Raw genomic sequence first — 19,144 nt, forward strand, 5'->3', positions numbered from 1 at the left:
TTATGAAAATTATGCAAATTCCCCAAATCCTAGCCATTCTGTTAAAAGCGGTGGTTTCCCTGTCTCCAGGATCAGAAGGACCTCTTGCATCATGGGGAGGTGCCACGGCTAGTTGAATAGATCTTGTATCCAACCCATCCTTTTTCATAAATCCTTTCTTGGGTTATCTTTATAAGTCTTTGCTTGCAAGAAAACATTAAACTGCAGTGGCACTTGAAGACAAAAATACCATAATACTGTTTATGAAAACTTTAAGACAATAGCATAATACATGCTGGAGAAAAGAGTTTGACAAAAGACCTCCAAACAAGTCAAATACTTTATTCAATGCAACTCACAAACTGAGAAGAGGAATCTACATGCCTCGTGGTAGCCGTTCAAAACAGAAGAGCAGTAGAATCCATTTCCCCCACAGATGCAGTAGGTTTGCTCCTAACAAATACTAAAAAGGTGCCGCATCATACTGGGTCAATGGTTCTTGAAAAGCAACTTGCCTGATGTTTCCATCAACTCAATGTGCGATAGCAATGCTTCAATAGAATTGCAATTGCTTTCAAACCACCATGGCTTCAGTCTGTTCTAGCTAGGGTTGCCAACTGCCTTGAGGAAAAAGTTCTGTTCCTTCAATATAGATTTAATAGGATGTTACCAGTTGATGTTATTTACCTCCATGCTGTGAAAAAGCTTCAAGCTGCCCATTTCCATGCAGTAAGCCTCTGTTAAAGGAACAGAACTTTTTTCTGCAGTCGACTTGGCAACCCTGACTCCAGCCCCTTTACTCTTGGTTTCCCCCCCCCCAACACCCATCCTGTAGTAGCAGTGGAGTCCAGCTTCTTATAGCAAGTGGGGAGGGGAAGTGGGCAGTGAGATCGCAAGCAGAACACAACTGGAAAGCACAACCCATTCCATCTCCTCCTCCTGTCTCTGCACTTCCAAAGGACAGACAGGATTTCTGGGTTGAACACTGAAAACCCATAAATAAATGTCTGTACTCTTTGTTTGACTACATCAGTGCAAATGAACTACACTTAGAAGAGTCCTTTGAGCAGCTTCCCTAGCATTTGGATATTAGCAGTACAATCCTAAGCAGTGTTACATCATTCTAAGTCTATGGAAGTCATGTCATTTGGCTTGACCTCTGTATTGCATCTCTGTGCTCAGTGGCCCTTCTCAGTGACATCCTAAGTGTATGTATTTAAACAACCGAAGATGACACTCAAAATGGAGGAGGGTTTTTTTTTTGTTAATGGCTTTGCTATATGGACAAGGGTTTGTTAAGATAAAAGGTGTTTTAGTGGATTAGACCAATGTCCAGGTCTTTCACATTCCAAAGGTGGATAGCCAGATGCTTCTTGAGCTCCCAAGTCAGTCATGCTGCTGATACGCTTTCCCAAGCTCAGTGTCCCCAGAATCAGTGTGGTATACTAGTTAGACTGTCAGAGTACGCTCCAAGGGACACAGGTTCAAATCCCCCCTGCCATGGAAGCTCACTGGGTGACCTTGGTCCAGACACACACTCTCAGCCGAACCTGCCTCTCAGGGTCTTGAGAATAAAATGGAGGTGAGGAGAATGGTATAAGCTGGTTTGGGTCGCCATTGGGGAGAAAGGTAAGATATAAAAGGAGTACATAAGTTACCTCTGAATACAATTATCATGTTTAGTTATCCTGCTCTAATAGCCATGGATAGACTTATCTTCTAGTAGTTTGTCTAAACATTTCAGCCATCTAAGTGAGCTGTGTTGAATTTTGTATGTTAATTATTATGAGTTGTATGCATGTGATGTTTAGTTGGAACCAGACATCTGGAATCCAAGTGCATAATGATGTTTAGATTTTATGTTATCTGTCCACCAGCCAACACCAATCCCTGGGTTTTACCCAGTCCGGGGTTTTCTTGAAGATGCTCAGCTGAACCCAGTGAAACCAACATATAATTTTAAAGGTGAAGGCAGAAAGAGACTCTCCATCTACCAGCAGATGCCTGATCTGACATTACCAGATACCTTCAGATTCATGCCTCCGTCATTTGTGGAACTAGCACAGAAAAGGCCAGCGACATATTCTTTTAAGAGCACTTCAAGGCAAAGTCCTACCAATACATGGTATAAAGATAAGGTAAAAGTAAATTAAAAATGTGGGCACTTTAATCTTAATATGTAAATTGTAAAGTGGTATTGCAAAATGTGTTTGGGGCTCCAAAAGTAGTGTTCAACATCAGTTTTCATGACCATGTACTTACGAGAACCAGAGCAACTGCCTTACTGGATTAGACCAAAAAACCCATCTTGGTCAACATTATATCTTCATTAGCAGGCAGGCAGGGCATGAAACATTTGATCAGCACGTGATCATTAGAGGTGTACTGCTCTCATACATGGAGGAATAAATGGACAGTTCTTGCAATGGAGTGATGTAAGTCATAGGTTCCCAAAGGATCAACACTGAGACTGGTGCTATTTAATTTGTTCATAAATGATCTGGAATTGGGGAGGTGCACAGTGTAGTGGCCACGTTTGCAGATGATACCAAATTATGCAGGATAGTTAAAAATAAGCAGATAATGCATTTATTTATTTATTTCCTTTCTTTATACACCGCCTTTCTCCTCAATGGACACCCAAGGTGCCTACATAATTCACCTCTCTCCATTTTATTTCCACAGCGACCCTGTGAGGTAGCTTAGACTGAGAGAGCGTGACTGGCCCAAAGTCACCGATCAAGCTTCCATGACAGAGTGAGGTTTCAAACCTCCCAGATCCTAGTTCAATGATCTGATCTCTAAAGGAACAATAAAAGAGCTCCTCTGAGCCTATGCTCAGAAAGTGTCTCTTTACTGCCACGAAATCCGAAACCCCGTAATCTGAAAATGGAGGAGCTAAGCTTGATCCTAGACCAGGCCCGTAGCCAGGGTTTTTTTAAGTCAGGGGGCATTTAAATTTTTCGTAATCTGAAAATGGAGGAGCTAAGCTTGATCCTAGACCAGGCCCGTAGCCAGGGTTTTTTTAAGTCAGGGGGCATTTAAATTTCTTAGGGGGCACTGCCTAATCGAATTAAAAGTAATTTAATTCAGTTTCGGGGGGAAATAGAGAGGTGCTGTCCAATGTTCCCTCTAAGCTGAGTTAGTGTGAGCTAGCTCACAGTTTCTTAGCCTCCGGCTCAAACATTTTTGTCTTAGCTCAGGAATGATGGCTCCAGAGCAAACTAACTTATGCAGTAGCCAAATTGCTTGCTCACAACTTTAATGCCAGTAGCTCATGAAGTAGAATTTTTGTTCACAAGACTCCACAGCTTAGAGGGAGCATTGGTGCTGTCTGGATCCACATGGCCACCATAGCTGGCCCTTCATGCCAGACAGCTGTGCAGGAATACTTGGCTCCTTCCCTGCACCTGCCACTGCTCGGGGGCCCTTGGCTGGATGGGAAGTCATGGGGTCTTGCCAGTAAATCAGGGGCCTAGCCCCGAGATGTGCCACTGTAGACACGGGCCTGTCCTAGACAATGGTCTTTGTAAAAATTATAGCTGCCATTCTTCATGCAGTTAGGCTGTTCAGCACCTATTGACTTCAATGGGTTTTAAGTAGTCTGTGTTGCAGCCTCAATGACTAGCTAAAACTGCAGTAAGAGGTGTGCAGTTTCCATGTAGTGCCAAGTTTCTGTATCTGTAGTGGTTGCACAGGAGGAGGAAGAACTTGGCGAGTGGAATTTTCCCTTTATAGTGTTACAGAAGCTAACTTTCCCCAAATGCTCCTTTCAGCATACCTGCTTAGGATGCATATGTACTTTTCAATTTTTTTTGTTTATTAAAAATGTGTATTCCTCCCTTTTCTGCCTAATATTGGCCCCTGTGGTGAATTCACAAGCCAAATTAAAAATGATATATTGCTTTCAATAACAATCTGTTATAATAATTGAGAGCCAGCATTTAAAGAGCCCTCAAAACAGCAAGCAGATGCCACCCCAGACCTGAGTGAATAAATCAGATTTTGATTGATGCCTAAGGGAGAACTTGACTGGAGAATGTATCCTGAGTCTGTGTATTCAGTAGTCGTGAGGAGGGAGGACAGAGAGCATGGCCTTCCCAGAAGATTTGATGGCATGGGAAGGACCACAAGGCGGGAGGTGGTTCACCAGGCAGTTCCGTTTTAGACCATTTTGAATTCCGAAAGCAAGAGCTCTCACACTCTGGGCTCAGAAACAAGCAGGTGAAGCTCTTTAAGCACCAGCAAGATATGATCAGATATGATCAGATCTGGAGCCCCCTGTCATTGAGAACTGTGTTCAGAACTGGTAGGAGCTTCCTGAAAATGCTTCATGGGAGTTGCTACACTGCAAAGGTCTACCTGTACCCCCTGAGGTACCAAACTCACAACAAGATGCTGGTCAGGGTGTGTGTGATTCCAGTCATCTGATAAATGGGAATTCAAAGACTTTCCCATTTTCTATGCCTAACTGCTGTTTTCAACCCATGGGTCTGGAGCCTCGGGAGCAGCCTGCTGGTTCATGACCCCCTAATAAATTCACCTCATGTTACTGCTTTTTGGAACGGCCTACCACCTGCAGCTGGTGTGCATGGAGAGCAAGCGCACCATGCCCCCTGCGTCTCTTTGCATGCTTGCTGAAAGGGGCAGAAAGATAGTGAGGGAAGGGATCTCCCTGGGGGAGAAGATCTGTGGTTTTAGTACCGCTAAAACTGCTTTATCAAATAGCAGTGCCAAGACAGAAGAAGGATGATGTCTACAGTTCTTTGCAGCTAGAGTACTCTGATTTTCTGCAAAACCAAATAATCTTTATATAGCTCATATAAAATGAGTTACTTACCATTCTCTTGTATGTACTTGTTTTCCCCACACAGAATATAACCACTGACCCTGGACAGTATGATCTTTTCCCTCCTCCAGTTCCCACTTTTACATCCAGGTAAGTCAGCAGATCTTCTAATCTTCTTTTCTTTTTTGCCCAAATCCTTTTCTGCCCGCTTTATTTTAAAGCCTCCATGCTGCCTTGTTTCAAAGCAGCAACAAAGAACAAAAGGCATTCAATTGCTGATTCTTGAGGAGCATGAAAGCCTTCTTCCTTTTCAGGAAAGTGCCAAGCTGTAGCAGTTTGGCCAGATGTGCTTTTGTTGTTCAGTCGCACAATCGAGTCCTTTATGACCCCATGGACCAGATCACGCCAGGCCTTCCTGTCTTCCGCCGTCCTCTGAAGTTTGCTCAATTTCATGTTCGTTGCATTGATGACACTGTCTAACCATCTCATCCTTTGCCGTCCCCATCTTCTTTGACCTTCAATCTTTCCCAGCATCAGGGTCTTCTCCAGTGAGTGCTCCCTTCTCATTGGGTGGCCAAAGTATCTGAGCTTCAGTTTCATTATCTGGCCTTCCAGGGAACAGTCAGGGTTGATTTCTTTTATGATTGACTGATTTGATCTTCTTGCAGTCCAAGGGACTCTCAAGAGTCTTCTCCAGCACCATAGTTCAAAAGAATCTATTCTTCGGCGCTCGGCCTTCCTTATAGTCCAACTCTCGCAGCCATACATGACTACTGGGAATACCATTGCTTTGACCACGCAGACTTTTGTTGGCAGGGAGATGTCTCTACTTTTTATCATGCTGTTGAGGTTCGCCATCGCTTTCCTCCCAAGGAGCAGGCATCTTTTAATTTCATGGCTGCTGTCACAGTCTGCGGTGATCTGGGATCCCAGGAACGTGCTACTGGTATCAGTAGTATGGTTCAAAGAACCTGGCACCGGAGCACAGGCTGCATGCCACACACAGCAGCCCACTCCCTCATTCTCATGCCGTGTAATCTAGACCCATCCTGGCACTGATGCAGTCAGGCAGTTTATGTTGGCATATATTCTATGCCCCTGAATGAGTCCCCTGTACCTCATAAGAAGACGAAGAAGAGAAGAGATTGGACTTATACCCCGCCCTTCACTAAGGGGCTGTTTATTGGGGGGGGGGCCTGCTAAGGTGATGGGGTGGAGACAGCAACGGAGGAAGGCCTTGTGCAACAAATATCAATCTCCCCTCTAGCCATGACAACATTAAGAGGAACAGTACATGGTACTTTGTGACAGCATAAGTGGGATGAGGGGGATGTGGAATGGTATCGTACAGCTCAATCTTGCCAGATCTCAGAAACTAAATGGGGTCAGTAGGTGGATGGGGGAACCACTGAGGAAGACTCTGCAGAGGAAGGCGATGGCAACCCACCTGTGCCTGTTAGAATACTTGCCTTGAAAGCACCTTGCTGGGGTTGCCATAAGACAGTTGTGATCTGACAGCATGTACACACACACATAAGTAGGACCCTTGGGGGGGGGGAAGGGGATATGTCCCTTGAGGAGGGGGGAATGTCCCTTTAGAAAAAGAAACCCTTCCTCAAATGATAAACCAATATGCTCTCATGTTGAGGATACCTCTCTGAATTTGGAGGAAGATAGCTTTTAGTAGTGGGAGATTTTATTATTAGGCATATTTGAGAGAGGGGTCAGGGATAGGTGCCTTGACTACATAATGTGGATTGTTGCAAAGGTTATAGAATCCCGTGCTGCCTAGATAGGCTAGTGTTTCTTCAAATATATTAAAAGTTGGAAACTGGCCACGGAGGCAGATGGACCATTGGATGACAAATGAATAAACCAGTATTTGTAACTTGTTACTAAAATGGGTCCAGAGGACTGAAAAGTAGTTTATGTTATACTGAAATTTTAAAAGTTATCTGGAGAGGATCCAGGAAATTACAGGCCAGTTAGCCTAACAGTTGTTCTTTGTAAATTAGTAGAAGCTATTAAGGAAATAATTATTAAGCATATAGAAGAATAAATCCTGCAGAAGGAAAATCAGCATGGTTTCTGCAAAGGGAAGTCCTGCCTCATCCGGCTTTTGGAGTTCTTTAAGAAGGCTAAGAAGCGTGTGGATAAGGATGATAAAACAGGAAATCTACTTGGATTTCCAAAAGGCGTTTGACAAGGTTCTTCCCCAAAGACTCATAAGTAAATGTGGCTGCCATTAGTTAGATGACAGGAATCAGTTTAGTAATGGACAGTTTTAGGAATGGAGCGATGTAAACTGTGGGTTCCCACAAGGATCAGCATTGGACCAGTGCTATTTCATTTGTTCACAAATTATCTGAAATAGGAGTGGGGGGTGCTATAGTAGCCAAGTTTGCAGATGATAGAAAAGTATTGATAAGGATGAAAACAAAAGCAGATTATGATGTTCTCCAGACTGGAGGAGTGGACAGTTATGCTACATATTAAGGTCAGTGTAAGAACAAATTGATGCACTTTGGAGCAAAAAATGCTCACTTGAATACATATGCTGATGGGGTCTGAATTGATGGTGACAGACCAAAAAGAAATGTTGGGGTCATGACTGATAACTTGATAAAAATGTTGACTCAATGTATGGCAGCGTTGAAAAAAGCAAATTCCATGCTGGGGATTATTACGAAAGGGATTGAAAATAAAACATCCAATATCATAATGTCTTGAATAGATCTATATTGTGGCCACATTTAGCATTCTTTATGGCTGCACCCCAAAAACAGTATTGCAGATCTGGAAACCATGCAGAAGAGGACAACCAAGATAATTAAGAGGTTTGAGTACATCTTCTGTGAGGAAAAGCTAAAGAGTCTGGGGATTTTCAGTTTAGAAGAAAGACAGTTAATGGGAGGGGGCCTTCTTAAGGTTTATAAAACATGCATTGGATAGAGAAAGTGGATAGCGAGAAGTCATCCGCCCCCATAATAGTAGGACTTGGTGGCTCCTAATTAAGCTGATGGGCAGTGGATTCAGAACAAATAAAAGGAAGTATTTCCTTACTCAACAAGTTAACTGTAGAATTAACTGCCAAGGGACACAGTGATGACCACGAGCAATGATGGCTTTCAAAGGAGATTGATTCATGAAGGATAGGTCTATAAACTTCTGAATACCACTACCAGGAGTAGAAGGCCTTGGCCTCTGTGCCCAGTTTGTTGGCCTTCCAGGCCAGTTAGTTGGCAACTTTATGAACCAGGATGTTGGACTAGATGGACCACTGATCTGATCCAGCAGAGCACCACTTATGGGGATTGGAGATGTAGATGAGCTGATTACGACTCCGTCGAATGGCTTCTTCCCATGTGCTGAACTTCTGCATGGAGCCACTGATTCAATGTTCTCTACATGGCCAATGCAGAGTTAGTTGACCATAAAAATCCAATTAAACCAGTGAGATGCATTTGTAAAAAAGAAGACTAGGATATTTTGCTAATGCTGCTGAAACTTCAAGTAGCTTAAATACTTTCTTCTTCCTCCTTAAATATAGGAGTTATATGTTTCGATCTGCAGTTCAAAGACTTCCAACTTTTAGGCCGGTAAGTACCATACTGTCAAATGACTGAAGGATATGGATGTCAAGGGTGTATCTCCACTTAAATATTTCTCATCTGTGGTGTTGGAATGAAGACTTACTTAGAGTCAATTCAGTCCGTCTTCTATCTCCTCACCACTGGTTGGACATTCTCAGTTTAAGAATTGGCCCCAACCTTAGCATGATGTGACAGTCAAAATTTAGCACTAATTAAATTCAAGTGGAATTTGTTACATTCTCTGCCAGGTAGTTTTCAGTGTTTTTCTCCTGCAGCCATAGTAATTCTGTATTTTTGCAATATTTCAAAAATCATGCAAGTTCATTAGTGTTGTAGTGGGTCACAAGGTCTGCATCATAAAACAACACAGCTCTTAGGGCCAAACTATATGTTCAGGTTTTTAACAAGTTGGGTCTGGGTTCTCTGATCCCAGCTTGGGCTCTCCACAGCCACACAGCAGCTGTGGGCAATGGCTTTGAAAAAATAAAGGAGAACCCAAGGACTCAGAACGCTGCCTCAGGAGGAATAAAGGTTCCTGCCCCCCCCCCCCCCCCCCCCCCTTGCCACACAGAAACAGCACTGGGAAAGTTATTTCCCCATTTTTGCTGTTCCACATGGAGCATTCTCTGCATGTGGAGAAGCAGAAACAAGGCAATAACTCCCCCCAGTGCTGTTTCCGTGTGGCAAAATGGCTTGGAGGCAGGAGCCTCCCCCCCACTCCCTTGCGGTGGCATCCGGAGCCCATTTGGGGTCTCTGTTATTTTGTAACAGCCATTCTCTGCAGCTGCTGTGTGGCCATGGGAAACTCAAGTTGGGTCTGGGGAACCCGGACCCAGCTTGTTAAGTGTGATTTGGCCCTTATGCTGCTGTGTACCCTCAGTCAAATATGGATGTATAAGTATAGGATTGTATCTGGAGAGAAGAACTTTACATGCCAATATATGTTGTGTCTGTGGTTGCCACTATTCAAAAGCCCAGTCCTGCCTTTTCAAAATTAAGAATGATGTTATTGAAAATATTCCTAACTCTACTAACACAATATGAGCCACTGCAACAAGAAATCAGCATAAAGGGGAGCGCACAGAAGGATTACTTGACCAGCATCTCAGTACAGCTGATTCTCAACATGACCACATGTGTGGATACTTAAATCCAGAAAGTAGAACCTGAACATGTCTTTCTACAAAGCTGAAAAAAGCCCCAGATTTGCCTAAAAATCTGAAATCTGACCTGGAGGGAGGATTCATTGGATCCAGGCTCAGCAACAACTACCAGGCAACTTGCTACCATGCAATTTGTGTGACTCACTCAGGTGTGGAGGTGGCTACCAGATGACTAGATGCTGCACAACTTGCTCAACGTGGCTGAGCCCAGCACTGGCCACTAAACAACTCACCCGAGTTACTTGACTTTTCCTACTGGGACAGATACTTCATAGGAGAGGCTAACAGTGAGAGAAAGGTGGCAAAGCTGAGTGCCTGTTTGGTGTAGTGGTTTGAGTGTCAGACTAGGACCCAGGTTCAAATCCTCCCTCTGCCGTGGATGTTTACTGTGACCTTGGGCCTGTCACTCTCTCTCAGCCCAATATACCTGACCTCACTACCATGTTCTGCCAGTTTGTCCTCATCTGAAACTAGAAGAAGAAGAAGATATTGGATTTATACCCCACCCTTCACTACCCGAAGGAGTCTAAGAAAGGCTTACAATCTCCTTTCTTTTCTCCTCCCCACAACAGACACCCTGTGAGGTAGGTGGGGCTGAGAGACCTCTGAAAGAACTGCTCGTAAGAGAACAGATCTGAAAGAACTTTTAACTAACCCAAGGTCATACCAGCAGCTGCATGTGGAGGAGTGGGGAATCAAACCTGGTTCTCCCATATTAGCGTCTGCACCATATTAGAGTCTGCACCACTACACCAAACTGGCTCTCCAGATTGGGTGATAATTTTATTCCTTCAAATTAATGGCACAGCCATGGTCACCACATGGCATTGCAACATACCAGCATTTTCATGGCTGACAGGGAGCAGCTCTTCCTCAGCTCCCATGCCATCCATCAACACCTCTCTTGTTTCTGAGATTTATTAGTTATTTTGGAGGGTATGTGTGTGTTGTGTGCCTGGAAGTCATGGTGACTTCTGGCCATGCCTAGTGGGGTTAGGATGTTTCAGAGAGGTGGCTTGATATTTGCCTCCTCTGTGTCCTGGCCCCAGTTTTCCTTGGAGGATGGCCTTCCAAGTGCTTGCCAGGGTTGGCCCTGCTTAGCTTCCAAGATCTGATGCGATTGAGCTTGCCTGGGCTATCCAGGTCAGGGCTTGTTCCTGTGATTTATTGATGACACATGGGAAAGAAGCAGGGCTATTTTGGGGCAGGAATGCACAGGAACGGAGTTCCGGCTGGCTCCCAAGTTGGCCACGCCCACCAGGAGCTCATTAGCATAACAGGTCACACCCAACAGCAAAAACTCATTAGGATTGGCTACATTAGGGGTGTGTGACCTAATATGCAAAGGAGTTCCTGCAACAAAAAAGCCCTGGGTTTTGACAACAAACAAAGTTAACAGAATAAGAAGCAAAAGGTGGGTGTGGCTGGATGACCACACTTCTGGTAACATTGGAATGCACCCTAATATGCTAATGAGTGATGTGGTCAGGGGGTGTGGCCTAATATGCTAATGTGTTTCTGCTGCTGGGTGTGGCCTATTATGCTAACGAGTTCCTGTTGGACTTTTTCTACAAAAAAAGCACTGGAGGAATGTCTCCAGGCCTTCAGCAACTTCCACTCCATCACCAACCTGACCATGAACCAATCAATACAAGAAGAGAATTTTCTAAACAGCACTATAAGAATACATAACAGAAGCATTCAAACGGCCTTATACCAGCCACCTATTTTGCCAAACATATCTACACACCTCCAATCACCGAATGATCCATTGTCTACAGCCATGCTCTATGCTATTGCCACATCTGTTCTGATTCTCACCTGCAGGATCTACAACAGACATTTGTGGAATTACAATACCCATTTGATGCAGCAAGGAACCAGATCAACAAAGTCAGAATGACACCAAGGTATACTCTGTTATAAAATAGGCCCAAACAAAAGAACAACAGAATACCACTAGTGGTTGCATACAACTCTCAGGTCAAGCTGGTTCAACCCATCATTAACAACCTACAACACATGCTGCATAATAATACTCTTCTCTCTCAGGCTTTGGGAAGCAAACCTCCCCCCACCAACAGCCTCCTAACCTTAAACAACTTCTCACTCACAACAATGCCCTTCCTAACATGGATATGGACTCTGGAACCAGAGCTTGCAACATACCAACTCTGTCCCCATATTCACGCTGACAACACAGTCACCAGACCTAACAACACCAGCCATACCATCTCAGACTCATTCACTTGTTCGTTTTCCAACATCATATATGCTATCAAATGTCTGCAATACTTCTCTATTCTCTACATGGGACAAACAGGTCAGTCTCTATGAAAAAGAATAAACGGACATAAATCTGATATTAAAAATCACGACACCCCCAAGACAGTGAGAGAATGTTTTAATCTTCCAAGACGTTGCATTGCTGATCAAAGAGTGGACTTGAATCTAGCTGTTCTACTGCAGACCAACACAACTACCCTCTGAAACTTCAGTCAGTATTGTCCACTCTGACTGGTAATGGCTCTCCAGGGTCATAGAATCATAGACTCACTACTATGCAAGGCTCTGCTCCTAGAACCTGAGATATTCCCTATTGAAACTAGGGTTGCCAGCTCTGCTTTGGGAAATTCCTGGAGATCTGAGGGTAGTGCCTGGGTAGGGACTAGGGAGGGCTTTTGGAAGGGGAGAGAACCTCAGTGAGGTACGATGCCATAGAGTCCACTTTCCAAAGCAGCCATTTTCTCCAGGAGAACTGATCCTTATAGTTTGGAGATAAGCTGTAATTCTGGGAGATTGCCAGGCCCCACATGGATGTTGGGAGCCCTAATTCAAATTCTGGAGTATCTGATCACTACTTAGGACCATCTCAGAGTCAGTACATTGGATAGCAATAGCAAATGCTTGTAAAAGCTGTGGGAGAGGTATACAGCAGAAAACGACTGAAGTGGTTCTTGAGCAAAAGAATCCACATTATGAGAAGTTCCAGCTTTCAGAAACGGCTTGAAAATTCTCGTTGTGAGATATATAGATAGGGCATGACTCTCCTACTTGATGGATAGGTTGATTGTGAGTGTCCAGATTCAGACAGAAAGAGCAAGCTGGCTGACATTATTGATGGGTCTGCACCTCCAGTTAATAATATCCAGAAATCAGGGGCAGAGACTATGAGGAAGTATTGAGACCTTGTCATCAATATTAAGCAAGTGTATCAGCTGGAGAGCGTATGAGTCACCCCAATCATAATCTTGATGAATGGCTTGATCCTGGAAACACTGAAAAGAGAGCTTAGACCATACGAATCTCTCCCAAAGACAAATCAGTCATGTCCCCAAAGCTGTCATTTTAGCACAGTCAGAATTATCTGGAAGACCTTGAACGTTACCTGATGCTGTAGCGAGCTATGTGAGGATCGCACACTTACAGAGGTGCATGTACACAGTTTTGCTCCAAGGAAACATATGAATGTAGCATTTCAGTTAGTGATATTTGCCAGTATTTGCCTGGGTTCATACTGCTTTCCCATCACAGATTTCAGAGAAGTCAGGAAGGTTTTCTTTTGTTTGGGAAGGATATGGAGGTTGGGGCAAAGCAGGCTGTAGGGCCAGAACATGAGGGAGAGGAAGAGGAAAGGCCCAAAGAACGGGGCAAAAATGGCCGGTTTATTGTTATTCTAATAACAGTTTACAACACTAGCAAACAAGAGAGTTCCCTGAGGACCTTACACTGTAAGCTTTGCCAGTGGGAATGGGGGAAGCAAGATCAATAAGAGAACGGGGCAAAAATGGCCGGTTTATTGTTATTCTAATAACAGTTTACAACACTAGCAAACAAGAGAGTTCCCTGCCCTGAGGACCTTACACTGTAAGCTTTGCCAGTGGGAATGGGGGAAGCAAGATCAATAAGAGATGAACATGACCAAAATGCAGTTATACTTATGGAGGTCAGCTCCACTGCCAAGTTTTTCCAGCTGCTATATATTGTACCAGATGTCTGATGTGCTGCATCAGAGCACTGAAGACTTGCAAGCCATATGTTTAGTGATGAAAGGGAGAAATCCTTGATCTGATTTATGTGCATTCACATAGCATGATTTAGCATGGAGTGGAGGGCTATCCTTGTGCTAAACAGAAACAGTTTAAAAAGCACCTCTTCAATGTGTTACTTTCTGGGGAGAGGGGTTGGGGGAACATTGCCCTCCTGATACCAGAAGTCATATCCAACCACCCAGTTTAGCTAAGGGAACTGAGTTCCATCAATGTACTTAAATAGTGCCTTGAGGCAGTTTTGGGATGGATGTGGGCTAATAAACTGAAGCTTAATCTCAACAAGATGGAAGCACTATTGGTGAGCGGAAGGCCTGACCCAAGATTCGAGGTGTCCCGTATTCTGGATGTGGGGTAGGCACTGCTACTGTTGCTGGGGGGGGCAGTGGAATCTGACTGACCGTGCGTTTCCTTGTAGACTTGTTTGGTCCCACTTGGGAAATTGATGTTGTTCTTAATGACACATAATCACAAAAAACAACAACAACCCCACGCTGAAATCAAAACAGAAGATGGTAAAACTGAAAAGCATTATCTCTTCTATGATGGAGAATCTGTTTCAGGAAAGGTGAACATAGTCTTTAAACAACATGGAAAGAGGCCAGAGCATTAAGGAATCAGAACTGAATTTGTAGGACAAATTGAACTTTTCAATGACAAGAGCAATACCCATGAGTTTGTAAACCTAGTGAAAGAGCTGGCCTTACCTGACAAATTAACCCAAAGCAGAAGTTACGACTTTGAATTTATGCAAGTTGAGAAGCCATACGAATCCTACATTGGTGTCAATGTCAGATTGAGGGATTTCCTTAAAGTGACAACAGTAAGAAAACTATCAGACCTGATAAAAGAGTATGACCTTATTGCACACCAGCTTGCAACACATCCAGATGTTAACAACTCTGTTAAAATGGAAGTTGGCATTGAAGACTGTCTGCATATAGAATCTGAATACAACAAATCCAAATATCTCTTAAAGGATGTGATTGTTGGGAAAATTTACTTCCTCTTAATAAGAATAAAGATCCAGCATATGGAATTGCAGTTGATCAAAAAGGAGATCACTGGAATTGGACCCAGTACCACAGGAGAGATGGAGACCATCGCAAAGTATGAAATAAGGAATGGTACACCAGTCAAAGTTGAATCTATTCCCATAAGACTGTTCTTGGCAGGTATGATCCAGCTCCTACAATGAGGGATCGTAATATAAGAGAATGGCTTCTGTTATGGATTTAAAACTGGTTAAATGAAAGGAAGCAAAGAGTAGGTCTCAATGGACAGTTCTCACAATAGAGGGAAGTAAGCAGTGGGGTCCCACAACGATCAATATTGGGGCCAGTACTTTAAAATATATTCATAAATGATCTTCTAGAACTAGGGTTGAGTAGTGTAGTGGTCAAGTTTGTAGATGACACAAAATTATTCAGGATGATGAAAACCAAGGCTGACTGTGAAGAGCTCCAAGGGGACTTCCACAAACTGAGTGAGTGGCAAATGAAGCTCAGTGTTGGTAAGTATAAGGCAATGAACATTGGGGGGGAAAAAACCCTCAGTTTTACATACAGACACAGGGGTCTAAACTTGCTGAGATTGAGAAGGAAAAAGATCTTGGGGTCATTGTGGATAGCTCAATGAAAGTGTCAAGCCAGTGAGCTGCACCAGTGAAACTGGCAAAAGGATTATTAAGGGGATTGAACATAAAATGGCTGCTATTATAAGGTCTCTGTATAGATCTATGTTGCGGCCTCATTTGGAATACTGTGTACAGTTCTGGTCACTGTTATCTAAAAAAGGACATTGCAGAGCTGGACAAAGTACTGAGGAGGGCAACCAAGATGATTAGGGGGTTGGAGCACCTTCCCTATGAGGAAAAGCTGAAGAGTCTGGGTCTTTTCAGTTTAGAAAAGAGACAATTAAAAGGGGACATGATGGAGATTTATAAAATTATTAATGGGATGGAAAGTGTTGACAAAGATTACTTTTTCTCCCTCTCCCCAAATACTAGAACTCAAGGGCATCCAATGATGCTGATGGGCAGTAGATTCATGACAGATTAAAGATTCATGACAGATAAAACGACTTTACAGATAGAGTGATTAAAATGTGGAATTTGCTGCCAGGGGATGTTGTGATGGCCACAGGGATAGACAGCTTTAAAAAAGGATTAGATAGATTCATGGAGGATAGACCTATCAGTGGATGCTAGCCATGGTGACTGAGGGAAACCGCCACGTTAAGAGGCAGTCGACTTCTGAATCCCAGAGCCAGGTGGTAACATCAGGGGAAGGTCTCAGCCTCTATGCCCTGTTGTTGGCCCTCCAGAGGAACTGGTTGGCCACTGTGTGAGACAGAATGCTGGGCTAGATGGACTGTTGGCCTGGTCCAGCAGGGCTCTTCTTATGTTCTTAGTTGTTTTAAATGATATATTTTATGCAGTTTTATTTTACCTGTTAGCTGCCTGGATGGCCTTCATTGAGTAGAAGGGAAGCATTCAGATCTTGTAAATAAACAAACAAATACACTTGCTTGTAGTTGGGGATGAAAGAGAGCACTTAACTACTGAAGGGAACTTGCCGTCCTTCTCAACAAGCCCAAGAAGAACACTTATTAAAGCTGACTCCGCACAATGGCAAGTTGCTGGATCAATGGAAGTGGATTTAGCTACGCAGAAATCCATCAAGATGACAGCAGGAAAAACACATCTGCAGAACAGCAGTGTACCAAATGGCCTCAAACTTGTCCTTGTTATGCAGCTTCCTCATTAGCAGATGCCTGTCTGTGATTGTCTAGTGTGAAGCAACTATCGCATCATCACCCACTCCTTCCCCCCCATGTAAAAGTAGTTCACCCAAGTAGAACATCCTGTACTACAAAAGACAGAGGGGGAAAGTGTTATGGTTTCTGAGCATCTAGCACATGTTGGTGAACAGAGGTGACAGCTTTCTGGTGGTGATTCATGCATGCATTACACAGGCAGAACAGAAAAAGCATTTTGCTCAAATTAGCCACCAAATCTGTATGCCGTAAAAAGAACACAGTTGGCCTGTTGGTGAGGATCCCAGGCAGGTTGGTGGAAACAAGGAAATAAGCCACAAGGGGGAAGAAATGCCTGATTTAATTGTTCTCCTCCACAATAAGTGAAACTTGTACCGTTCCAGAGATTAATATGATTTGCTGAAGTAAACAGTCTATAGTATTTTACTTAGGGGGTACAAGACTCATTTTCATTGGTTCCGGATCTGGATTTGTTTCTCATGGTATATTTTATTGATTTAATTGGCTTTATTTATAGCTCACCTTTCTAGCTGAGATTCTAGGTAAATTACAAAATATTTTAAAAATGCAATCAGACACCATAAATCATCCAATGAATTATGCTATAGAAGGAGGACTAGAGAATTAGAGAACAAAAACCTGCCTCAGGCGTGAAATTCCATAAACCAGGGGTTGTCAGTAGGGCTTCTGGTTGGCCACTGAAGATCTGATTGAATGTGCAGATTTTTAAAAAGCTGCTTCAGCAACAGTGGCTTCCAGAGCACAAGGATGTTCACTGCATTATTGTGTGTGTATGTAAAAAAATATTTTATAGAATACATTTATTTTAAAAGACATCCTGTTAAATAGCGCTTCTGACACAAATGTTAGAGTTATGCCTAACTTCACTCCCTGACATTTTGTATTCGACTCTGTCTCCTGAGGCAATTATGTTGTGTTTGGCTCTGCCTCTGGAGGGAGCCATTTGATGGTTGCGTCCACCAACCTGTGTCAGAATTCCAAAGGTGTCCACAGACACAGAGAAGTTGGGGACCCATGCCATAAACAAGGCAGAAAGTGGATTACAAAGATAGAAGACAATGCAGTAAAAGCAAGATGATACATACAATTAGCATTGCAATCAGCTATACAGTCATAGAATCATCGAATGTTAGAGCTGGAGGGGTACTTGCAGGTCATCTAGTCCAACCCCCTGCACCCTGATTCAGGTTCTGCTTAAGGCCACATCAGTATGACAAATTTTCATACTTCAGGCTGACATGTTTTATAGCCTGATCGTAAACATATTTGCTTAGACATAAGTCCCAGTGAATCAAATGGTGCTTGAACTAAATGCTGTTGATAGCTTTGCTCAATGAGCTGAAGGCAGTTTGAAAGAGCAGTTGCTGCTTCTGTAGTATGTAGTCATCCTCCTTTTGACCTCTTGCCATCAATTGCACTGCTTAATGTAGTAACGGATCTTATTGTAAAATGGGTTTTAATGGTGAAATTTGAAATACTGTATTGTGTATTACTGCTTGTTGTAACCTGCCCTGAACCTGCTTGCAGGGGAGGGAGGGCTAGAAGTTCAGTAAAATAAATAATAAACAGGTATGGTAGGTTTTGTATTGTTCCAAACACTTGCAAAACCTGGTTGACCAGAAGCAATGGTGGTGGCTCCAAAGAGGAGGGCTGCCTGTCTCAAAACACTTTGAATCCTGTCATAAACTATTGCCTGTTTCTAGGCTTACTTTCCTGTAAGCATGCTTCAGGTCCCAACCTTAGTGCTAATGCAGGGTGTAGACTTTCCAATTTCCCGGGGGGAGCTGGGGCTGGGCCAGAGGCATTGCTTTGCTAGGAGCAAGGGTGGCTCCCGGGGGAGGCTGAGCACCTTCCTGAAAATTTCGGCGGGGGCTGAAGCCCCGCCGCCCCCACGAAGATTACGCCCTGCTGAGCCTGCTGTTAACTATGATTTAATGGTTTTGGACCAGAGGGTTGTGTGATTTCCCTTGCTGTATTATTTCTGTTTTTTTCCAGATGTTTAAAAATACCAGCAAGCAGAAATTATTTCTATTTCTCTTCTGCCCTTTTGACCTTTAGACATTTTTGGTTACATAGCTTTTTAAAACAACAACAACAAAGAACAAAAAACCTCAGGCATCTGTTCTTTTTGTTTGAGATGAAACTGTCTCTAGCCCCTTTGACTTCCTTGCTAACTTTCAGAGGTCAGCTATGTCAAATCTGCAGTCAAACAGAGAGAAGGATTTGGACTTAAAGAGCACTCTTCCCCTTCTTACTGATCAGGTCGGCCCTTCTGAAGAGGTATAGCGGAGGTCAGAGAGAGAAAAAATCCCTGCGGCATGTATTTTGAAAGTATAGCAAAGGATTGTATTATGTAGCGCCAATTCTCCAAGGATGTTCTTTGGCTTTTAAATAGATCTTAACCTTTTATTTGAAAATCCTGGAGGATCTCATTAATGTCCTTATGCCAGGTGGCCTTCTGTGACAGAAGAGACATTCCATGTAAACAACAGCTCCTGAAACGAGTTATTGATACAGCTGCTGTCCAGTGCTTTGCCACAAATGAACTGTAACTGGCATCTTAACATTTTCATGCCCCCAAGCAGCAGCCGCCATCGCCAAAATATGCATGCTTTGCCACTGAAGCCTGATGTTGGTTGGCTGTTGTTGCTTTGAAGGTACTTTGGCACTTCTTGTGTCTTTTGTAGCTAACAAAATACAGTCATTATGTGTGTGAGAGTGAGCGAGCGAGAGAAAGAGGGTGTGTTTGTAGGAAAGACCTGCATCATGCAG

At 43.4% G+C, this 19,144-nt stretch overlaps 1 pseudogene; it reads left to right on the top strand.

Annotated features, from left to right (window-relative positions):
- The first annotated feature begins 9,903 nt into the window (after positions 1-9,903).
- Positions 9,904-14,812, top strand: LOC107110983 (annotated as a pseudogene).
- Positions 14,813-19,144: the final 4,332 nt, after the last annotated feature.

Source organism: Gekko japonicus, unplaced genomic scaffold (genome assembly GCF_001447785.1).
Source record: "Gekko japonicus isolate JY-2015 unplaced genomic scaffold, Gekko_japonicus_V1.1 scaffold359, whole genome shotgun sequence".
Taxonomy (NCBI): Eukaryota; Metazoa; Chordata; class Lepidosauria; order Squamata; family Gekkonidae; genus Gekko; species Gekko japonicus.